This window comes from Thalassophryne amazonica, chromosome 11, assembly GCF_902500255.1.
Source record: "Thalassophryne amazonica chromosome 11, fThaAma1.1, whole genome shotgun sequence".
NCBI lineage: Eukaryota > Metazoa > Chordata > Actinopteri > Batrachoidiformes > Batrachoididae > Thalassophryne > Thalassophryne amazonica.
Genome location: NC_047113.1, coordinates 6,086,387 through 6,109,145, shown reverse-complemented (window position 1 = coordinate 6,109,145; position 22,759 = coordinate 6,086,387). Strand labels below are relative to the sequence as shown.

Sequence of the window (22,759 nt, the reverse complement as noted above, 5' to 3'; positions counted from 1 at the left end):
GAGAGAGGGATTGGCGGGGTGGTGGAAGGATGGGATTCTATGGGGGACTTCTCACGCATGAACCCTCTTTCTTTATGCGTTTTGAAGTGTTGGTCCGTGGACGAACACGGCGCGCCGTGACGTGGCGACTAATGAAGCATCTGCGAGCTGCTTTTATTTATATTTTAGCCACACGCGAGTCTTCGGGGTATATTGATCTCTTTAAATGACAGTGGGGGGGGGGGGGGGGGGGGGGCTTGGCAGAGGCCAGAGCGCGCGCGCCGTGCGTGAGGATGAAATCACAATGCAGCTGTTCGCATTAGATTTTTATATACAGTATGTTTTAAGTCTACGTTTTCTCAACTCGGTCTGAACGTGAGCGCGCCTCTTCCGTGCGTCCAGGTCCCCCCTGTTTGTGTCAAATGAGACAAAATGGAGTTTGGGGATGCTGCGCTGCGCGTGTGAGCCCTCGTGGTGTGCGCATCGCAGGATTACGGAATATTTAATGTGTTTTTAAGCGTGCGCGTGTGTGCTCCCGCTTTCCGCGTGGGTGACTATAGGGGAGGCACGGGGGGGCTCGGATGGCGACGCGACAGATTTGCCGTGGTTTTTATCGGGTCGGGAGAAGGCTGGTGTGGCCGTGGCGCGTCACGCACGCAGCCTGTCAACGCCTCTCTCTCTCTCTCTCTCTCTCTCTCTCTCTCTCTCTCTCTCTCTCTCTCTCTCTCTCTCTCTCTCTCTCCTGGATCCCCCTGAATAAACTCATGAGGTCTCTCCGCCGGAAGAAGCGGAGATGACACTTGGATGCGACGTTCGGGCATGCCCGGTATTTCCGTGCGTGCGTCGTGCTTAGATGAGGGTGGGGTTGGCAAGAGGCGTGGGAGACTCTTGCACTTTCCTCAGGGTGTGCGTGTAAAATGAGTGCAGGGGCGCTGCTAGGAATTCCGTTCTGCCTCCACCAATCATTTGTCTACCACCCCCACCCCGCCTACATGCACGCACGCACACACGCGCACCCCCCCCCCCCCCCATCCCTGCATCTTTTTGTTTGTGTGTCTTTAATTGCGCATGTACCTCAACTGCATCACCACCGGAAAAGCCGAGCTGCCTGCATCCTGCACATCATCCATCACAGCTCTTACACACACACACACACACACACACACACACACACACACACACACACACACACACACACACACACAGCCAGCAAAACAACACCATCTATCAGTCAGGTGGGAATGATTTAGTGAGTGTGGGAAGGTGGAGGGATGAGGACATCAGTAAGAGATAGTAAACCTCTGTGCCGATGGACTGTGTGCAGTCCTTCCAGAGCGTTATGGATGTTGGCAATGTTCAGTGGCTCAAGTGTGAAAGAGGAGCCAAAGGACACAGCACACACTGAGGAACAGGCCGAGAGGCAGGGAGTGTGTGGGCGAGGTGAGGGAGACAGCAAAGGAGATGATGTGACCAGGCTGTGGAGAGAAAGAGGAAAGATGAAAAAAATATGTTTCAGGCAGACTTAATTATCGGACTTGTTTGTTTGATTAACATTCCTGCAGCCACAACGTGATGCTTAAAACCTGAAGTCGTCCAGTAATATATAAGATATTGATCCTTCGTTATTTTTGAATTAAAGCCTGGCTCCTGCGCAACAGAACTGACAAGTGTTCCTTTACCTCCTGATAGCACATTACTGTATTTAGAACTAGAGCGGCACTCAGTGTGATGCCCCTTCAGACATACAGTGATTTGCAAAAGTATTCAGCTCCTTGGTATTTCATGCATTCTAATCTGTTTATGGAATTTCAAATACAAAAAGTAAATCAGCCTTCTCAATATAAAAATTTCTAAAATTATCTTTCTTAGAAGGTTAGTAGGGTTTTCTTTCACCAAAGCATCAAGTCTAGGCTTGCATCTCAGATGTACCTTCTGGCAAATTGTAGCTGAACTTTCAGGTCTTTTTTTTTTTTTTATAAAATCCTCCTCTATACCACTTCATCATGAAGCTGTATAACTGGAGATACAAAATGCAAAACTTGCACTGTGCACAATTTCTTCAATCACAGTCACAGCAGCCTGTAACTTCTTCTGGGTTGTCTGGGTGTCTTGGTGGCTTTCCTCACTCTCTACTTCTTGCACAGTCACTCAGTTTTTGAGAACTGTCTACTCCACACACATTTACCATAGAGTGACATACTGTTTGTATTTCTTCATAACTGATGTAAATAAAGTTCAAGACATATTCAGTGACTTGTAAATGTTCATGTATCCATCTCCTGACTTGTCTGAAAAAAACAAAACAAAACTGGTAATTAAACTGATTATTTACAGGTATTATACCAAAGGGGCTGATTACTTATGCAACCCATCACCTTGGCTTTTTTATTTTAAATGAATTGATATCAAGTTGTAGAGATTTACTTTCAGTTTGAGTCTAAGGAAGATAATTTTAGAATTTTTTATATTGAGAAGCCTGATTTACGTTTCGTATTTGAAATACCATAAACAAATTAAAATGTGTGAAATAACAAGGGGCTGAATACTTTTACAACCCACTGTATTAATCCCAATCCATTTTCCAACCATTAACTGCTGAACTGACAAATCCAGACACGTGACTTCAACTCATCTGTTTATAGACAATACAATTCTGTATATGTGGTTTTTGTTTTTAAAGTGAGAGCTGTTTCTGAGGTATTTTCTAGAGCCCGACCGATATATATCGGCCGGCCGATATTATCAGCCAATATGAGCCCTTTTCAAAGTACTCACTATCAGCTGAAATTTTGCCGATAGAACACTGATAATTTCTGATAAACAGAACAGTTACTGAAATAATGTTTGTGTCGGCAATGTAAAATGTCCTATTTTCATTTATCTCTGTTATCCCTCTGGACACGGCTGTGGCATTGTTACGACTCTGACTCTGAAGCCTTCAGCGGTTAGTCAGAGGACTGGATGTCCAGCTGTTCCCCCTCCCCAAACTTTTGCTTTGGGGTGTAAGCAATAAGCACATTGCTTTATTTACAGTGTTAATTCCTTAAGCAAGATGGCAGCCTGATGGAACTCCTTACTGTTTGGTTCTGTGAATGTCATCTCGGTTCTCATCTTTTTTCATCTCTTGATCCAAATAGGAGAAAATGCCATCTCTTGTAAAGTTGACAAAGGTGACAAATCTATTGAGAACCAGTATTAACGGGTCCCAAATTGTCACAATGAAAACATTGATATGTCCTGACAACCAATCAGAGATGGGAGTTTTTCCTGGAATTCCCGGAAATCTGGGTTTTTACTTCCGTGGTGACCATTTTGGGGTTATTTTTGTTTTTCTGGCCCGTGTTGGATTTAGTCAGTGGTCTGACTTCATGATGTTCATACTGTATTTGTAAAATAGTTTGAAAATGTTTTTGATGGGACATCACAGTAGATATTAAGTCTCACATTTTCATGTCCTGATCCAAGACTGAAGGATAAATGTAACGCGCCACTGCTCTTCCACACAGCAGCCAGTGAGAGATACCATTACAGATTTTAGAGTGAACTCCACATCGTGTTGAAACTACAAAGCAAGTGGATAGAAACATTCTGCTGCAGGGAGACGATTTAAAGTTCATCAGGTATAAATTCACATGGGGCTGGTTTGAGCAAAAGGACCAAAATGCTGATCCGAATTTTTTACGGAAAAGCTGTGGGAATCTGGAAAAGTTAGTCATTTGTGCTTTTCCTTGTACATTTGAGCCATCGAGGTTTGTACAGCTAACATGGACTTGGACGTCTCTTCTACTTTATTGTTTTGTTTATACTAGACATTGGATTAGGATTAGTGGTGTCTGGTTTTGTAACAGTATTTGCATTATCATTCAGTATCATCGGTTTTGCAGAGTGTTGAATCTCTGTGAAAGATAGCTAGTGATAGCAAAACTGGCTAGTTTGCTAACCTTGACGTTTCATAGTCTGAAAAAGTTGATAATCGTTGTAGCAGTACAACAATGTAACTTCAACCAATCACATGTGCACATGCTTGGTAAGGGAGGGGCGTGACAGTTATTGCTTTGGTTGCAGTTATGGTTACATAAGTCATACTCCCGACAAACAAAATAACCAACCAAAACAAGGTTGAAGACATAATATCCTTAGCAAAGGTAAAGACACCTTTTGAATCTTACTTTATGATGGCACAGAGAAGAACCACCGTGTCATCAGGATCGAGTGCTGGTAAATCAAAACCTGTGCAAGATATTAGTAAGAAGAAATAGGAAATGGCTCCTTCAGACCCATCAGCAATGTTCTGTCAGGCGATACTTGGGTGTAGTGTTTTAGGAGGAGATCCAAAGCCATGGTGAATCAGGACAGGTGTATCCATTCAAGACAAATCGATTAGGATTGTCATAAGAGGAATACAGAGAGCGCCTCTACCGTGCACGTGCCACTGCGTGTGTGGTTTGTTTGTTGGGTGAAATACCTTGTGATATGATGGCTGCTCTTGGATGACAGTGACTGGGTTTCAATAGCTACTCATAGCCATTTGCCTTTATTTGTTGATGTTTTACAATCACTCATTCATTCATTTTCTATACCACAAACTCCAATCAAGCGTATCCTATTTCAGCAGGCATAGGATGAGAGGCTGGGTACACCTTGGACATGATGCCAGTCTATTGCAGGGCCACATGTAGACAGACAAACTCAGTCACACACACATAGAGGGTCAATTCCGAGTTTCCAGTTCATCTAACCTGCATGTCTTTGGAAGTGGGAGGAAGGCAGTGCACCTGGAGGGAACCCACCAAAACATGGAGAGAACATGCAAACTCCACACAGAAAGGCCCCAGGTGGGAAGCCACAACCTTCTTGCTGTGAGACATCAGTGCTAACCACTCATCCACCGTGCTGCCCCTCTCAAATTTCCTTGAATTCGGAGGTGTTCCTAAACCAAACATATGTAGAAATGCCATATATTAGGTTTCTATCAGCTATACTTTTTAAAATATGGCCCTTTGAAATTTTAAGTCATTTATTGTATTTGGCCAAATGAGCCTTTCAATCCAACTGCTCCTTTGAAATGGCTTGTAGTGCTTTGATAGTATGTGACTAGGGTTAATTTTCCACCTAGCATTCAAAAATTGAATCAAAATAGTGGTATTTTATGAACCTTTTGTCCTGCAAGTGTCTGAAACAGCTAAAATAAACAAAAGCCAACCAAAAAAACCTCAAATAGTGTGCTCAATGAAGCACTCAGGGTTTTTTCCCTTGGCATTTATGACATACAGTGGGGCCAAAAAGTATTTAGTCAGCCCCTGACTGTGAAAGTTCTCCTACTTAGAAAGATGAGAGAGGTCTGTAATTGTCATCATAGGTACACTTCAACTATGAGAGACAAAATGAGGAAAAAATCCAGGAGATCACATTGTAGTATTTTAAAAGACTTGATTTGTAAATTATGGTGGAAAATAAGTATTTGGTCAATAGCAAAAGTTCAACTCAATACTTTTAACATAATCTTTGTTGGCAATGACAGAGGTCAAACGTTTCCTGTAAGTCTTCACCAGGTTTGCACACACTGTAGTTGGTATTTTGGTCCATTCTTCCATGCAGATCTCCTCTCCTCTATCTATCTATCTATCTATCTATCTATCTATCTATCTATCTATCTATCTATCTATCTATCTATCTATCTATCTATCTATCTATCTATCTATCTATCTATCTATCTATCTATCTATCTATCTATCTATCTATCTATCTATCTATCTATCTATCTATCTATCTATCTATCTATCTATCTATCTATCTATCTATCTATCTATCTATCTATCTATCTATCTATCTGTCTGTCTGTCTGTCTGTCTGTCTGTCTGTCTGTCTGTCTGTCTGTCTGTCTGTCTGTCTATTGCTTTATTTCAAATTTTTTCAAATTGCCTACTTCTGTGTTCAAATTTGTGGTTGTGTTAATTTTGTCAGACGAGACTAAATCTCTTAATCAACAGCCATTTTTTTCATGACAAAAACAAGACAAGGATGATACTATGTCAATGTTCTAAAACACAGACGAAGACAAAATTGACATGCATTAGGGCCCCTTCATACATAGTGTAAATTTGGTCAATTTGTGCATAAAGTGTGCATGAAGCAGGAATCGTGTCCAAAACATGCAAAATCGTAGCTGTCTTGTACACCTGTTGCTACAACTATTTGCGCCCACCAGCGGCTGAAAGACGGTGTGTGCTGTGTGAACCCATCAATTCCTCTCGTGGCAGGTGTCGGCCAGATTCCAGGTGACACACATGAACATCTAACAATGCTTGTTTGGCACTTACAAAATGTGTGGCCATTCGCACTATTAACACGACAACAGTCATCAGACAATCACTGTTGAGCTGGATGTGAAATTTGTCTAAGTGCCCCACAACTGTGAAGTTGCACATGTGGTGTGCCAGAGTGTTGGCTCCCCCAGTGTATACGTGTGGTTCGCACACTCTATCTTGGTCTGTGCACTGACAGGACAGGGCACGTGGCTGGCTGCCCACAGCTGTTGAGACATCTCTGGTTCTGGACATCACAGCTGCAGCACACGTTCCGTGTTTTGAAGGACGCGCATGTGTGTGCTTGTGTGGAAATACATATAACACATAAAAATGGACTGTCAGTTCATTTGGACATGCAGCAGGCGATCTGAATGTCATGTCTGATAGAACACGCATGTCGGGCCATGAGGGCTGCGAGCAGTGCGCCGCAGGACCAGGACAAGCCAACAGTATGACAAATGCGCCACTTTCAGTCATGTATCAGCAGCAATATGCTGTACCAAATGCTGTTATCACAGCATGTTACAGACAGTGATTGTAGCACAGTGATAAAGTTTCTGTCTGGTAATCGGAGGGTGCGAGTTCAAACCCCATGAGTATCTTTAACCAGGGTTATTTAACCGCAGGGTTCTGTATTGCGTCCCCTTTGATGTATTATTTATATCAACCCAGTGATATTCACTAATTATACAGTTGGTTTTTATTTTATTTTCCTCCACATCCTTGGCGTGATGTGGTGCACCTCATCCCATGGAACACATTGCGAGCAGCTGCAGCAGCTAGCACTGTGTCTCTGCTCGAAAGACGCTGTCACATGCATGAAGCGTCGCACCGCTGTGAGTCACCCTGAGTTGTACGTATTCGCACTATGTGTGAAGGGACCCTTAGTGTTGAAAAAAAAATGGGGTGGTGGCCAAGTGGTTATTGCACTTGGTTTTCGGTGTGGAAGGTTCACAGTTCAAAACCCATCCCTGCCATGTTTTAATGTGGAGTTGCATCAGGAAGAGCATCCGGCAAAAAACTTGTGCCAATTCAACATCCAATTTCACCTTGGATTTTCTGTGGGGACCCCGAGTGCAAATAAGGGAGCAGTTGACTGTTGATGAAAAAACATGAGACTAAAATGTTTTGCATGAAATTAAATCTCTGTCTGTTTTATACAAGCTTTTACGCTTTGGAAATGTTTCCCAAATGTGTCGCATTCAGCAGAATTTGTGCTAACGCAAAACCATCAAGGCTGGATATAATATATAAAATGTACTGTGGAAGCATTTGAGAATGTGCGTGTTTTTAAAACAATGTTTTCTCACTTTTGTTTGTCTCGTAGCTGCTATGTCAGCTCCTCCGTCTCCTATCTACAGGAGGAGGTCGGAGGTCATCCTGCTGTGTGTTTGAGTGCAGATCTGTAAAGACCACTAGAGTGGACACCAGCTTCCAGAAAGTTAACTTAGATTTTTCTTACAAACTAGTGTAGCGGCTGCACTATGCGTTGTGTTGTTATGACTCCGCCCATTCGCTCTCCTCGGGACACAAACTCACGAGCTCCGGCATGGGAGTCGGACTCTCTAACCAGAAGGCTAAAACCCAGGGCTCTGGCCTTGTGACCAGAGAATCCTTTTGAGCTGTTGGGAGTGAGGTTTACTAACTACATCTACACAGCGATACCTGCTGGCCTCCGTTACACTAGGACCCTAAAAGCCAAAACATTTGTGTTTAATAACTGCGTGTTTAAGACGACATCGGCACTCAGAGGTGCAGAAAAGGGGAGAATAAGGAGAAGGGTTCTCGGGGACCATGACTGGCAGGGGCACTGAGAGGTTCCTAATGCAATTATAATACTAACAAAATAATATGGGGGTGGCCAAGTAAGATTTCTTTTCATGGGGCCCAAAGTCCCTGGTGGCACCCTTGATGGCACTAATTACATTACACATCATATAACTAGTTAATAAATAAATAAATAATAAATGTGGCATAGAGTATGTTTGTCCATCAATGACAAACATTTAACAGCTTACAAAAGTGGTTCATGAAGGATTTAATCATCATGTGTGTTGAAAGTGAGAACTGTACTCATGCCTCGCCATCCATGAAATGTTAGGCAAAATTAAAAGATTCATAGCAGCAAAGAGGACATGTTTTTACATACATAACAGAAAGAAATCGGTTCGCACTTGACAGTGGCACAAAATTTCAGCTTGATAATACCTGATCTGGAAGTCCATGAAAATAAACTCTTCCTTGGTAGAGTTTTGCAGAGATGTAACCTGTTTGGTTGGGGGAATAATGGCAATGACAAATATCTGTACGAGCAATTATGAGCGGAACTATAAACAACGGGCACACATGCATGCCTGCATCCGTCTACATGCACTTGTGCACACACAGTTACAAATACACACCACTTCTGGCCAGGCTTGGAGCACACTTGGCATTTTTCATTTTTGTGCAACATGCTGTGCTTTGTGTGTCTACAATTGGGTGTTCTCTCTGTGACCCAAGAATACCACCTTTTGAGAGAGAGAGAATAATGAGGGCAGGCTGGTAGGGGATGGATCGTTGTTTCCATGCATGTGGACAGATGGTCCTTCATGTGTGTGCTGTGCATTAATTGAATGACTTCACACACATCTAAAGTTGCCCCCCCCCCACACACACACACAAGCTTCAAAGGCCAATGAATCTGCATTTGTTGATCTGTGTCAGAGATGGCCTCTCCTGTCTTATACACTCCAAATTCTTGCTGTCTTTGTCTTTCTATCACTCTGTCTACTCATTCAGTGCTGTTTTTATGGCATCAGATCAGTGCCAAAACCACACTTGCATGAAAAATGTGTTAAATACATGTGTGCAAATTATCTCTGCGCTCGCGCAGCACGCTCCCCACCCACTCGAAGTTGATTTCTGCTCACGCGCAGGGAATTTCTGCTCTCTTGCTTGAAACTTATGGCACTATGAGGGTTGGAATTTGGCACAATGGGGGGAGGAAGCAGGTCGGCACTGGCTCTGCTGTGATTGGTCATCTCTGGAGAGTGAGGGTTGATTGACAGCCCTCCTCTTTGACACGGAAGTCAGTCGGAGACAACGGCGTTAAGCGATTATCGCCTTGTTTCTGCATAAAACTTCACTCCAGTCATCATCTGTCTCAGCGATAGATCTCCAAAGCTTCTGTACAACAATCATTGCCACATAAATTCAGCATTATTTCATAATAAATTACAGAAAGTCATAAAAATCACCTGAGATTAATTATTTCTCAGTGATATGAATTATCTCTGTGTGAATGCATTTTTACGCGAGTATGGTTTTGGCGCTGATCTGATGCCATAGTTTTTCATCCATCTCTCTTTAATTCTTGCAGAGAGAGATATATATAAATGCAGTCTGTTTAGATGTAGGACAGCAGTTTTGATGAGGACCTGTAGGGGGTGCACACTAGCAGATGTAGTGTTATTATCATTATTAGGGCCCGAGTAGGCAACGTCCTACGAGGACCCTATTGTAATTGCGCTGTTTATTATTATTATTATTATTATTATTATAAATTCCTAGGTTTTGGTAAAGCCTTGGAGTGCACCTCGTGAAATGCAATGAATTAAAAGATGGATGAATGAATGAATGGGAGCATCTCAACTAGTGACTAGATAAACGAATGCAGTGGTGGGCACAGCTCACCAAAAAGTTAGCTTCGATAACTGCTAATCCGCTAACGGAAAAGTTAGCTTTTATAATGGTAAACTGATAAATCGCTAAAAAGAAGTTACAGTTGACTGCTAACCTTTAGTACTGACTCGGTACACTGTTGCCTACTGAGAAGCCAGTTTTAGTTTAAGCACCACCGAGGCTTCTGAGTAAAATCAAAGGTGATCACAAACCCCAATCGAACAATGAGCCAGAGCTTCTGTCTTTATGCACTCTGCCCACCGCTGCCAACAAAATTGTCTTTTACTTTCCACATACATACAACAACACTGACAGTGGGCAGGAGACATGAAAGGCAAAGTGCTTTTCACTCATGGTTTCACTTATAAACAACTAATTCTGGACAGTTTATCGACATTACAAAGTACAATTATCACATAGATCTTTTAAAGTAATGTGCTAATTCTGAAGGTTTGAATGTTAACAAACACACATGCATATTTATTTGTAAAACCAACACACAAGTTACTGTAACGTGTGTGTTAGTTTTTACAAATAAATGTGTATTTGTAAATATATAATTTCTTTCATTTGTAAAAAAAAAAGGCATCTGTAAAAGTGAAAATTCTGTTTGAGAAATGTAATTTTTGCAATGACTAGTGAACAACGTTGGTCACTGGTCACACTCCCATCCAGTAGATGGCAGTATTCTATGCATTTTGATGGGGGGAGGAGAAGTGATTGAAAGAGACTAATTTTTCCCATTATGCCTTTTGGCGTGTGTGTCTGTTAATGCTCCAACCTTCAGAATTAGCGCATTACTTTAAAATATATGTGCAATATTTTGACTTTGTAAAAATGACAGAGTTGCCATTAATGTCGATGAACTGTCCAGATTTAGATGTTTAGAAGTGAAACCATGAGTGAGAAGTGCTTTGCATTTCACATCACCTACCCACTGTCTGTGTCATAGTATGTGGAAAGTAAATGACACTTTTTTTTTCTTTTTTTTTTTTTTTTTTGCAACAGCAGCCGGCTGCTGGCCCACCCCCTTCTGCTGAGGGAGGACTGAGCTCACAGTGGTCTGACTGTTGCAAAACACACAACAGACAGGAACTAACATGTATGATTTTAGGGTTTACAAATGTTTTTGGCTGTTAAGATTTACTCACTATGCCAGCAAAAAAAAAAAAAAAAAAAAATGTTAGCGGACGGAAAGTTAGCAAAACTAAATTTAGCGGATGCTAATTGGTCCACCTATGGTTTTCAAAATTAGCTGAAAAGCTAATTTCGCTTCACTAATTTGTGGTTAGCGGATTAATGGAACTATGCCCACCAATGAATGAATGGGACCATCTCAACTATCTCTATAGTTAGTTTCCCTATTTATAACAACTGTACAATGAACTGTACTCATCCATTTAAGATATTTTAAGACATTAAATTATGAATAATTAGGGGTGTGGCACTTTCAGTGATAGCTAATGTGCTGGGTTGAGGGTCTTGGTTGCTGTGTGACTCCAAGATGTTTGTCCTTTTTTGGCATTTTATTAGAAATATCTGAGATAATATGGCTTGCTGTTAATTATACAAATGTAAAATCAAAGAAGTCTGTGCTCCAGTATTTCCTTTAGAAAAAAATTTGTTTTATTTAATTTCTCTGTTAACACCATTGACACTAATTAGCAGACATTGATACTGTAGCTTGGTGATGTTAGCTATAGGGCCAGTATAGTTATAGCAACCAGTAGCTTTTTAATACCCACACCCAAGCCCCCCATTATAAGAACCACCATCCACCTGAAAAACATGCATTAATCAGTCTTCCAAATTCAGGTGACTTTAGTACCTACTTATTAAGTTACCAATAGGTGGATGTGTTGGGGTTTAATTCATCTGGCTCAGGTTATAGTGGTCTTATCCACGCTCCACCTCTTTCCCCATTTTTGTGTTGGCTGGGATTTAGGCAGAGTAACCCCTGCCAACATGGTGACAACTAATAAAACTTCAATTAATAGAACTTCAGACCCACTTTTCAGATAAACTATGGGTGTAATTGCCCACTGTCTGTGTTGTTGTATGTGGAAAGTAAATTATACTTTTTTTTGCAACAGCAGCCAGCCTGACCCCTTCTGCTGAGCTCACAGTGGTCTGACTCTTGCAAAACACGCAATGAACAGGAACTAACATGTATGATTATAGGGTTTACAAATGTTTTTGGCTGTTAAGCTTTGCTCACTATGCTAGCAAAAAAATGTTAGCGGACTGAAAGTCAGTGAAGCTAAATTTAGTGGAAGCTAATTGGTCTGCTAATGGTTTTCAAAATTAGTTGAAAAGCTAATCTGCTAACAAAAAGTTCGCTTCGCTAATTAACGGTTAGCGGATCAGCAGAACTGTGCCCACCACTGATCGTGAGGAACATGAAAAAATATGTACACAGGTAGGCAGGCTTCATTTAAAGGAAGGACAAAGGTAGGTTTCAGCCAGGTTTCACCTAAACCGATCATATCTAGGCAGTGTTCAATAATTTGATCATTTATCAACAGTGACCTTATATTAATCAGACCCAAACTGAGGACCTCAATGGGTTGGCATTTTGACTGTTTGGATTCAGGCATGCTTTCTTAGAATAGGTTTGGGTTTGTGAAGTGCCACACAGCCTAGAGATAGCAGACACAGAATATCTGATGTTGTAGAAACAGCTAGTGGGGCACCCTTAGTTTTAGTGCTATCCAGTGTAGTAATGGGAACCAAGTTTGCATTGCATGTCCCTCTTTGCTTTTTATGGGTACGTCTGCGGAAACAGGCTACAGTTTCAATTTGAAAAATTTCCCTCCCTGGCACATAAACTACGCTGTCACCACAGTGGATTTCCTGCACTACTTTCCCTGGTAGGCTAATGGATTCCACAACCACATTTATAGTTGGCCCTGCAGGTTCTCTAATCACCTGCTCCATGGTCTGCTGTACAGTCCTAATGTTACCCTCCCTGTAGGACTGTATATATTTTCGCAGATAAGATGGCGATGCCTTCTCCATTAGGGTGAAAGCCATCCAGCATCAGCAAGCCATGGCGTCCCCAGAAAGACTGCCAGTTATCAATAAAACTAAAGCCTTGCTGTCTGCAGAATTGCACCAGCCACCTATTCAAAGATATCAGCCTGCTTAATGCCTTGTCATTTCTCAGAGAAGAGAGGGCAATAATTGAGGCTGACTCATCTTTCTGGCACGGTCACAAGTTCTCTCTGTGTCCATTTTGTGACCTCTGATTGTTGCATCCTAACATCATTGGCGCCAACATGAATAACTATGTGGGTATAACTAGTGTGTTCTTTTGTCTGTCTGCCCTTTTTTGCCCTTGTTGTCTTCAGCCAGAGAAGCTAAGCTAATGCTAACAGACGTGCTGGCCAGCCCAACACTAACCTCGCCTGGAGTGCCCATGATCTCTAACTCCACTGAATTAAGAAGCTGCTCTAACTTACAGACACTGCTCTCTAAGAGGGCCACCCTGTCTGACAACATCATCTAAGATTATTGTAAAGTGTTGTGCACCAAGAGAACCTAAACATGTAGTAAAAGCTAGTGCAAGCTAAGCGCTAACGAAAAACTAACCATTTCCAGGATTCACTCAAGAATTAATTAATGAGCTAAAATTAGTATCTGTTGCACTTAAAGACTAACAGAAGTGGTACGCAGGTAAGAAACAACTACCACCTTGTATTAATTAGAAGAGTGCCTTTCAGTCTACTGTTCAGTTCCCTGTTGCCAGATCTGGCCAAGTATTACAAGTGCTAACCCTTTCACATGCATGATAGTCTACAGGTTGGAATAGCAATATATAGGCCGGAAATCAATTCCAGGTCTGTGCTTCATGCTGTATGTCTATGTCCTTGGGCAAGACACTTAATCTGCGTCCTCATGGTCCACCCAGCTGTAAATGGGTACCAGTCTTGGTCAGGAGTAACCTGCACTGGACCGGCATCCCATCCAGAGGGAATCATGGGCTCTCTTCTGATTCATACTACAGTGTCAAGAGATAAGAACTGGTCCGGTGGACCAGGGCATGTATTCGACTTGCTTCTACTTCTTTTTGTAAGGATGAAAAGTAATTAGACAAACTAATATTGGTCAGGTCAGGATAAGCAGGATTCCCTGTAGCTATATGTCTCTCACTGCGGTATTGTATCACTTCCTGTTCCGGAGCACAGCGGTGTTTTGCTGTATCTGTTAGCTGTTTAATCTGCGTAGTTAGATTGATCTAGTTATCTAGATTACGATTTGTTTCACAGTGTAATCTTCACGTGCCTTAACTAAAGCACTCCTTCTGCTGAATCACCTCTAAATTATTTACACATTATTCACTTTGTGTGTTTTTAGGAATCCGCTAGCTTAGCGCAGCTACTAGCTCTTAGCCGGTTTAGCATGGCGGCTTCTCCTGTCTCTCCCGCACTTTTCTGCTCTGGGTGTGAAATGTTTAGTTATTCCTCGGCCTCCTTTAGTAGTAATGGTACTTGTAATAAGTGTAGCTTATTCGTAGCTTTGGAGGCCAGGCTGGGCGAATTGGAGACTCGGCTCCGCACCGTGGAAAATTCTACAGCTAGCCAGGCCCCTGTAGTCGGTGCGGACCAAGGTAGCTTAGCCGCCGTTAGTTCCCCCCTGGCAGATCCCGAGCAGCCGGGAAAGCAGGCCGACTGGGTGACTGTGAGGAGGAAGCGTAGTTCTAAACAGAAGCCCCGTGTACACCGCCAAGCCGTTCACATTTCTAACCATTTTTCCCCACTCGACGACACACCCGCCGAGGATCAAACTCTGGTTATTGGCGACTCTGTTTTGAGAAATGTGAAGTTAGCGACACCAGCAACCATAGTCAATTGTCTTCCGGGGGCCAGAGCAGGCGACATTGAAGGAAATTTGAAACTGCTGGCTAAGGCTAAGCGTAAATTTGATAAGATTGTAATTCACGTCGGCAGTAATGACACCTGGTTACGCCAATCGGAGGTCACTAAAATTAACATTGAATCGGTGTGTAACTTTGCAAAAACAATGTCGGACTCTGTAGTTTTCTCTGGGCCCCTCCCCAGTCGGACCGGGAGTGACATGTTTAGCCGCATGTTCTCCTTGAATTGCTGGTTGTCTGAGTGGTGTCCAAAAAATGAGGTGGGCTTCATAGATAATTGGCAAAGCTTCTGGGGAAAACCTGGTCTTGTTAGGAGAGACGGCATCCATCCCACTTTGGATGGAGCGGCTCTCATTTCTAGAAATCTGGCCAATTTTCTTGAATCCTCCAAACCGTGACTATCCAGGGTTGGGACCAGGAAGCAGAGTTGTAGTCTTACACACCTCTCTGCAGCTTCTCTCCCCCTGCCATCCCCTCATTACCCCATCCCCGTAGAGACGGTGCCTGCTCCCAGACCACCAATAACCAGCAAAAATCTATTTAAGCATAAAAATTCAAAAGAAAAAATAATATAGCACCTTCAACTGCACCACAGACTAAAACAGTTAAATGTGGTCTATTAAACATTAGGTCTCTCTCTTCTAAGTCCCTGTTGGTAAATGATATAATAATTGATCAACATATTGATTTATTCTGCCTTACAGAAACCTGGTTACATCAGGATGAATATGTTAGTTTAAATGAGTCAACACCCCCGAGTCACACTAACTGTCAGAATGCTCGTAGCACGGGCCGGGGCGGAGGATTAGCAGCAATCTTCCATTCCAGCTTATTAATTAATCAAAAACCCAGACAGAGCTTTAATTCATTTGAAAGCTTGACTCTTAGTCTTGTCCATCCAAATTGGAAGTCCCAAAAAACAGTTTTATTTGTTATTATCTATCGTCCACCTGGTCGTTACTGTGAGTTTCTCTGTGAATTTTCAGACCTTTTGTCTGACTTAGTGCTTAGCTCAGATAAGATAATTATAGTGGGCGATTTTAACATCCACACAGATGCTGAGAATGACAGCCTCAACACTGCATTTAATCTATTATTAGACTCTATTGGCTTTGCTCAAAATGTAAATGAGTCCACCCACCACTTTAATCATATTTTAGATCTTGTTCTGACTTATGGTATGGAAATAGAAGACTTAACAGTATTCCCTGAAAAATCCCTTCTGTCTGATCATTTTTTAATAACATTTACATTTACTCTGATGGACTACTCAGCAGTGGGGAATAAGTTTCATTACACTAGAAGTCTTTCAGAAAGCGCTGTAACTAGGTTTAAGGATATGATTCCTTCTTTATGTTCTCTAATGCCATATAACAACACAGTGCAGAGTAGCTACCTAAACTCTGTAAGTGAGATAGAGTATCAATCAATCAATCAATCAATTTTTTTATATAGCGCCAAATCACAACAAACAGTTGCTCCAAGGCGCTTTATATTGTAAGGCAAGGCCATACAATAATTATGTAAAACCCCAACGTTCAAAACGACCCCCTATCTCGTCAATAGTTTTACATCCTCATTGAAGACAACTTTGGATGCTGTAGCTCCTCTGAAAAAGAGAGCTTTAAATCAGAAGTGCCTGACTCCGTGGTATAACTCACAAACTCGTAGCTTAAAGCAGATAACCCGTGAGTTGGAGAGGAAATGGCGTGTCACTAATTTAGAAGATCTGTTGCTCTATAAAAAAGCCCTCCGTAAAGCTAGGACATCTTTCTACTCATCACTAATTGAAGAAAATAAGAACAACCCCAGGTTTCTTTTCAGCACTGTAGCCAGGCTGACAAAGAGTCAGAGCTCTATTGAGCTGAGTATTCCATTAACTTTAACTAGTAATGACTTCATGACTTTCTTTGCTAACAAAATTTTAACTATTAGAGAAAAAATTACTCATAACCATCCCAAAGACGTATCGTTATCTTTGGCTGCTTTCAGTGATGCCGGTATTTGGTTAGACTCTTTCTCTCCGATTGTTCTGTCTGAGTTATTTTCATTAGTTACTTCATCCAAACCATCAACATGTTTATTAGACCCCATTCCTACCAGGCTGCTCAAGGAAGCCCTACCATTATTTAATGCTTCAATGTTAAATATGATCAATCTATCTTTGTTAGTTGGCTATGTACCACAGGCTTTTAAGGTGGCAGTAATTAAACCATTACTTAAAAAGCCATCACTTGACCCAGCTATCTTAGCTAATTATAGGCCAATCTCCAACCTTCCTTTTCTCTCAAAAATTCTTGAAAGGGTAGTTGTAAAACAGCTAACTGATCATCTGCAGAGGAATGGTCTGTTTGAAGAGTTTCAGTCAGGTTTTAGAATTCATCATAGTACAGAAACAGCATTAGTGAAGGTTACAAATGATCTTCTTATGGCCTCGGACAGTGGACTCATCTCTGTGCTTGTTCTGTTAGACCTCAGTGCTGCTTTTGATACTGTTGACCATAAAATTTTATTACAGAGATTAGAGCATGCCATAGGTATTAAAGGCACTGCGCTGCGGTGGTTTGAATCATATTTGTCTAATAGATTACAATTTGTTCATGTAAATGGGGAATCTTCTTCACAGACTAAAGTTAATTATGGAGTTCCACAAGGTTCTGTGCTAGGACCAATTTTATTCACTTTATACATGCTTCCCTTAGGCAGTATTATTAGACGGTATTGCTTAAATTTTCATTGTTACACAGATGATACCCAGCTTTATCTATCCATGAAGCCAGAGGACACACACCAATTAGCTAAACTGCAGGATTGTCTTACAGACATAAAGACATGGATGACCTCTAATTTCCTGCTTTTAAACTCAGATAAAACTGAAGTTATTGTACTTGGCCCTACAAATCTTAGAAACATGGTGTCTAACCAGATCCTTACTCTGGATGGCATTACCCTGACCTCTAGTAATACTGTGAGAAATCTTGGAGTCATTTTTGATCAGGATATGTCATTCAAAGCACATATTAAACAATATGTAGGACTGCTTTTTTGCATTTACGCAATATCTCTAAAATTAGAAAGGTCTTGTCTCAGAGTGATGCTGAAAAACTAATTCATGGATTTATTTCCTCTAGGCTGGACTATTGTAATTCATTATTATCAGGTTGTCCTAAAAGTTCCCTGAAAGCCTTCAGTTAATTCAAAATGCTGCAGCTAGAGTACTAACGGGGACTAGAAGGAGAGAGCATATCTCACCCATATTGGCCTCTCTTCATTGGCTTCCTGTTAATTCTAGAATAGAATTTAAAATTCTTCTTCTTACTTATAAGGTTTTGAATAATCAGGTCCCATCTTATCTTAGGGACCTCATAGTACCATATCACCCCAATAGAGCGCTTCGCTCTCAGACTGCAGGCTTACTTGTAGTTCCTAGGGTTTGTAAGAGTAGAATGGGAGGCAGAGCCTTCAGCTTTCAGGCTCCTCTCCTGTGGAACCAGCTCCCAATTCAGATCAGGGAGACAGACACCCTCTCTACTTTTAAGATTAGGCTTAAAACTTTCCTTTTTGCTAAAGCTTATAGTTAGGGCTGGATCAGGTGACCCTGAACCATCCCTTAGTTATGCTGCTATAGACTTAGACTGCTGGGGGGTTCCCATGATGCACTGTTTTTTTCTCTTTTTGCTCTGTATGCACCACTCTGCATTTAATCATTAGTGATCGATCTCTGCTCTCCTCCACAGCATGTCTTTTTCCTGGTTCTCTCCCTCAGCCCCAACCAGTCCCAGCAGAAGACTGCCCCTCCCTGAGCCTGGTTCTGCTGGAGGTTTCTTCCTGTTAAAAGGGAGTTTTTCCTTCCCACTGTAGCCAAGTGCTTGCTCTCAGGGGGTCGTTTTGACCGTTGGGGTTTTACATAATTATTGTATGGCCTTGCCTTACAATATAAGGCGCCTTGGGGCAACTGTTTGTTGTGATTTGGCGCTATATAAAAAAAAATTGAATTGAAATTGAAATTGATATGTGGGCTCATCCCTATCCAGAGACACCTTAGCACCACACTATACTCCACCCCTGTATTTACACCTCAGCTGGCTGAATGTTTCTACAGCACTCTGAGTGCTAATCCTGCAACCAGCCCCCTGGGTAAACAAACAGGACGTTAAATTAAGTGGTCATTTTTAAAGGAGACCTGCATTGAAATAAATGTGGTCAGATTTCAGAAAGAAATAGCTGATATGTATTTATAAGACCCTTATGAATGCAGTAAAGTAAATCTCTTAGCCCAAATTTGTAATTCAGCGGAGAAATCTTCATTTAAAAATGACAAATTTGCAGCTAAAATTTAGCCCTCTGTGAAAACAGTTTGTACATCCGGATCATTTCCATGACGTCAGGGACAAGACGATGCGCTCCCGCCTTCAGTCCGATCCCGCATTGAAATTGATTTTATCTGTTAGTAATGTTACTGTTATACACATCCTGGTTTCAACATGCAAAAGTAAGCTGCAATGAAAGTGAGATACAGCTCTGATACATGATACATGCTCAGATCAGCGGTGACATCGACAGCGGGCGACGTTCTTCCCCCATGCCTCTCTCTCTCTCTCTGCCTCCGCTGTGCTTAACGAGTGCATGCGCTCGTTAAATTCCGCCACGGGCCACTCACACCCCGTGTCTGCTGTGCAGCTGCAGACACGGCTCTTTCTACTGAATGGTGCAGCCTTGGCACAAGTCCAGAGACTACGCTCGCCGTTTTAATGTGAAGCAGCCGGTGACACCTGTTGCTCGCAAGGACAGACTTGCGGCAAAATCCGCAGCGACGCACGTCTCGGTAATCAGAGCCGCAGAGCTCCGTGGCCGCTGAGAGAGGTTTATATTGTTTTAATGACTTGAATTCTTTGCGGGTCTCGCCTCCGTAGCCCGCGACGGTACACCAGAGGCGAAAGACAGTAGACTTTGAATGCAACACCACTCAATCAAACGGGCATATGAAAAAGTCCCCCAAAATAATTTTCAAGCGCAAATAAAAGAAATGTGTACTCACCAAGCGTACCCCAAGACAATATGAAGTTTAAAAAAGTAGATCCTTCCAAGAAAAAGACATAAGACAAGAAAAAGGTGCAGATGAAACGTGACGTAAATCCACAAATTACAGTTGGCGCGCAATGCATGCTGGGAGAGAGTCTTCTCCATGACGTCTCAGCATGAGAGGGACAGTTTTGCGGAGGGCTAAATGTTAGCTGTAAATTTGTTATTTTTAAATGAAGATTTCTCCGTTGAATGACAGATCTGGGCTTGAAGATTTACTTTACTACATTCAGAAGGATCTTATGTGTAAATATAAGTCATTTTTTGGTCCAAAGATCTGACTGCATTTATTTCAGTGCAGGTCTACTTTAAGTACCTGATTGCAAATTCCTTGTTGCCAGAGTATCTGAAGTCTGGGACTTGTTCCCAGGCAGTTTCTTCCTGGTGATGTTTCATGCTTATTGTTGAGGTATTTTGACTTCATCTCAGTCACATTCCGATCATGAGACTGACTTGGAAAAAGGAGGGCATTCTACTGTTTTTCCCTTAAAAAGGTTTTGGGATGCTTAGACAGTATGTTGTGCATCATTCCCCATTTTCAGTGTCAGGTGGTGTTCACTGAGTTTTGAAGTGTTGAGCTGAAAGTCAGCAGATAATATTCCCACAGTCCATTCCAGCCAGCTTGTGTTGATGATATTTCAAAACAATAAATGCTGTGATCTTGTAACTCATCAAATTAAAATCTTTTAGAATGAATACGAGCCCTATTGCATCTGCTGAACCCTGATGCATCAGATCAACTGAAAAAGCAATGTTGCTTTGCTCATGTAGTAATATCCCATAGATGTGTCTACCATTTTCTGGATGGTTAGTAGATGCTGGATAAGTCATCATAAATTACGAGCAGTTTAGCTGAACTCAAGTAAGATCCAGGCTGTCAGTGACTTCTGGGACTCAAAAATCAAGGGTACATTTGTCTTAGTGAAAGTGTTAAACTTGCAGAGATTCACTTTGTGTTGATGCAATGACATTCAAGTCTCTAGGTCCCTTGGCCTCTGAGCTCAAGCGACACCTGGGATGCTTATGGAGTCGTTGTGCGGAGATGTTTGGTGATGCCCATTCCTTTGCAGGAGAATGAAGGTTCAAGTCTTTAGGGTCCTGTTGCTGCTTGTCTTACTGTATGGTTGTGAGACTAACAAGTGACTTAAGGTGACAACCTGATGCAACTCCATTTTTATGGAGAATGGGTTCATATGAGATGGATTTTTAAGCAATTTGAAAAAGCCATACATCGCATAACTGCAACAGAAACACTTTGCTATTACAGTTCACATTAATACAGTAACAGTCATGTGGCAGAGTGTGTGTGGACTGAGTAAGAGACGGAGCGCTTGTTAAAACTTTTAAAGTTAAGACAATACTGAATTTGAAATAAAAAAACCCAATGAAATAGCAATATTTAGCAATACTTATCCTTCCATCACCATAACTACTTGAATGACAAGAGCTCTTGGCGAAATTCTATTGTACTTGTATTAATTGTAAATGTCCACCAGGTGGAGCTATTCCATTTCAAGAACTTTGGGACACAACGTTGACCATAGTTCTCGCAAGAGACCTGCTGGAATGACAGTTATCACAAGAAGACAAACCCCAACAATCACATTCCATCACTCAATGTACGTAAACGTTGTCATTTTGATACAGTGTTAGCGAGTGTCAGCAAACAAGTTAACCTCGTGACCGCAGGGAGAAACATGTTGGCCACTATGTAGATAAACCCAAAATGAAATATTAAACAGAACAGGATAATAAAACCAGACTGGCATATTGCCCGTGTGGTTCTCCAGCTCCCTCCCACATCCAAAGACATGCGGGGTAGGTGAATTGGGACTTTAAAGAAGGCTACATTCAAGAGTGGAGACAGAGAGGAGCTGAAGAGGGTGCAGCTTGAACTGAGGAAGAAGATCACAGATGGGAAGCACATTTATAAGAGGAAGCTGGAGAGCAAGCTTCAGCAGAACAACATGAGGGAGATGTGGAGTGGGATGAGAACCATCACTGGTCATGGTAGGAAGGCACCAGATGATAGAAGGAGACCTACTGGAAGCCAATGAGCTAAACCTGTTCTTCAACAGGTTTGACAGGGTAGACTCTGACCACCCTTCCATCAGCTCCTCTCATTGCTCCCCCTTCCCTGGGCACTCACCTCACTCCCCAATCAACACCACCCCCTCTTCCCACCAATCTGCCCCCACTCCCCTCCCTCCACTACTCTCTCATTCTTTTCAACGTCTCCCATCACTATCACAGCTGAGGATGTGAGAAGAGAATTTAGTTGCCTGCCTGTGTCCAGGAAAGGCTGCGGGTTCTGGTGGCCTCAGCCCCAGAGTGCTGAAAGGATGTGCTTTCCAGCTGTGTGGGATTTTCTAACACATCTTCAACTTGAGCCTGAGCCAGATGGTTGTTCCTGAGCAGTGGGAAACCTCATGTCTGGTCCCTGTGCCCAAGGAGAAGAACCCCAACACATTTAATGAGTACAGACCTGTGGCCGTAACATCACGTTATGAAGTCACTTGATAGGCTCGTCCTGAGGCACCTTTGCACAGTTGTTGAATAATCACTGGACCCCCTGCAGTTTGCGTACCTGCCCAACAGGAGAGTGGAGGATGACATAATCTTCATGCTGCACAGAGCTTACTCTCACCTAGAGGAGGCAGGCAGCACTGTGAGTCATGTTCTTTGACTTCTCCAGTGTGTTCATCACCATTTGGCTTGACTTGCTCAGCGATAAGCGATGTGACATGAAGATGGAAGCTCCACTGGTGGCCTGGATTACCAACTACCTAACAGGCCACCTACAGTATGTGAGGCTTCGGGACATTACATCCAACACCATCAGGAGCAGCAT

General features: G+C 42.2%; 1 protein-coding gene across 4 annotated transcripts in view; it reads left to right on the top strand.

Annotated features, from left to right (window-relative positions):
- Positions 1–22,759, top strand: part of LOC117520140 (serine/threonine-protein phosphatase 2B catalytic subunit alpha isoform-like) — a 155,029-nt gene that overhangs the window by 221 nt on the left and 132,049 nt on the right. The window lies entirely within an intron of this gene.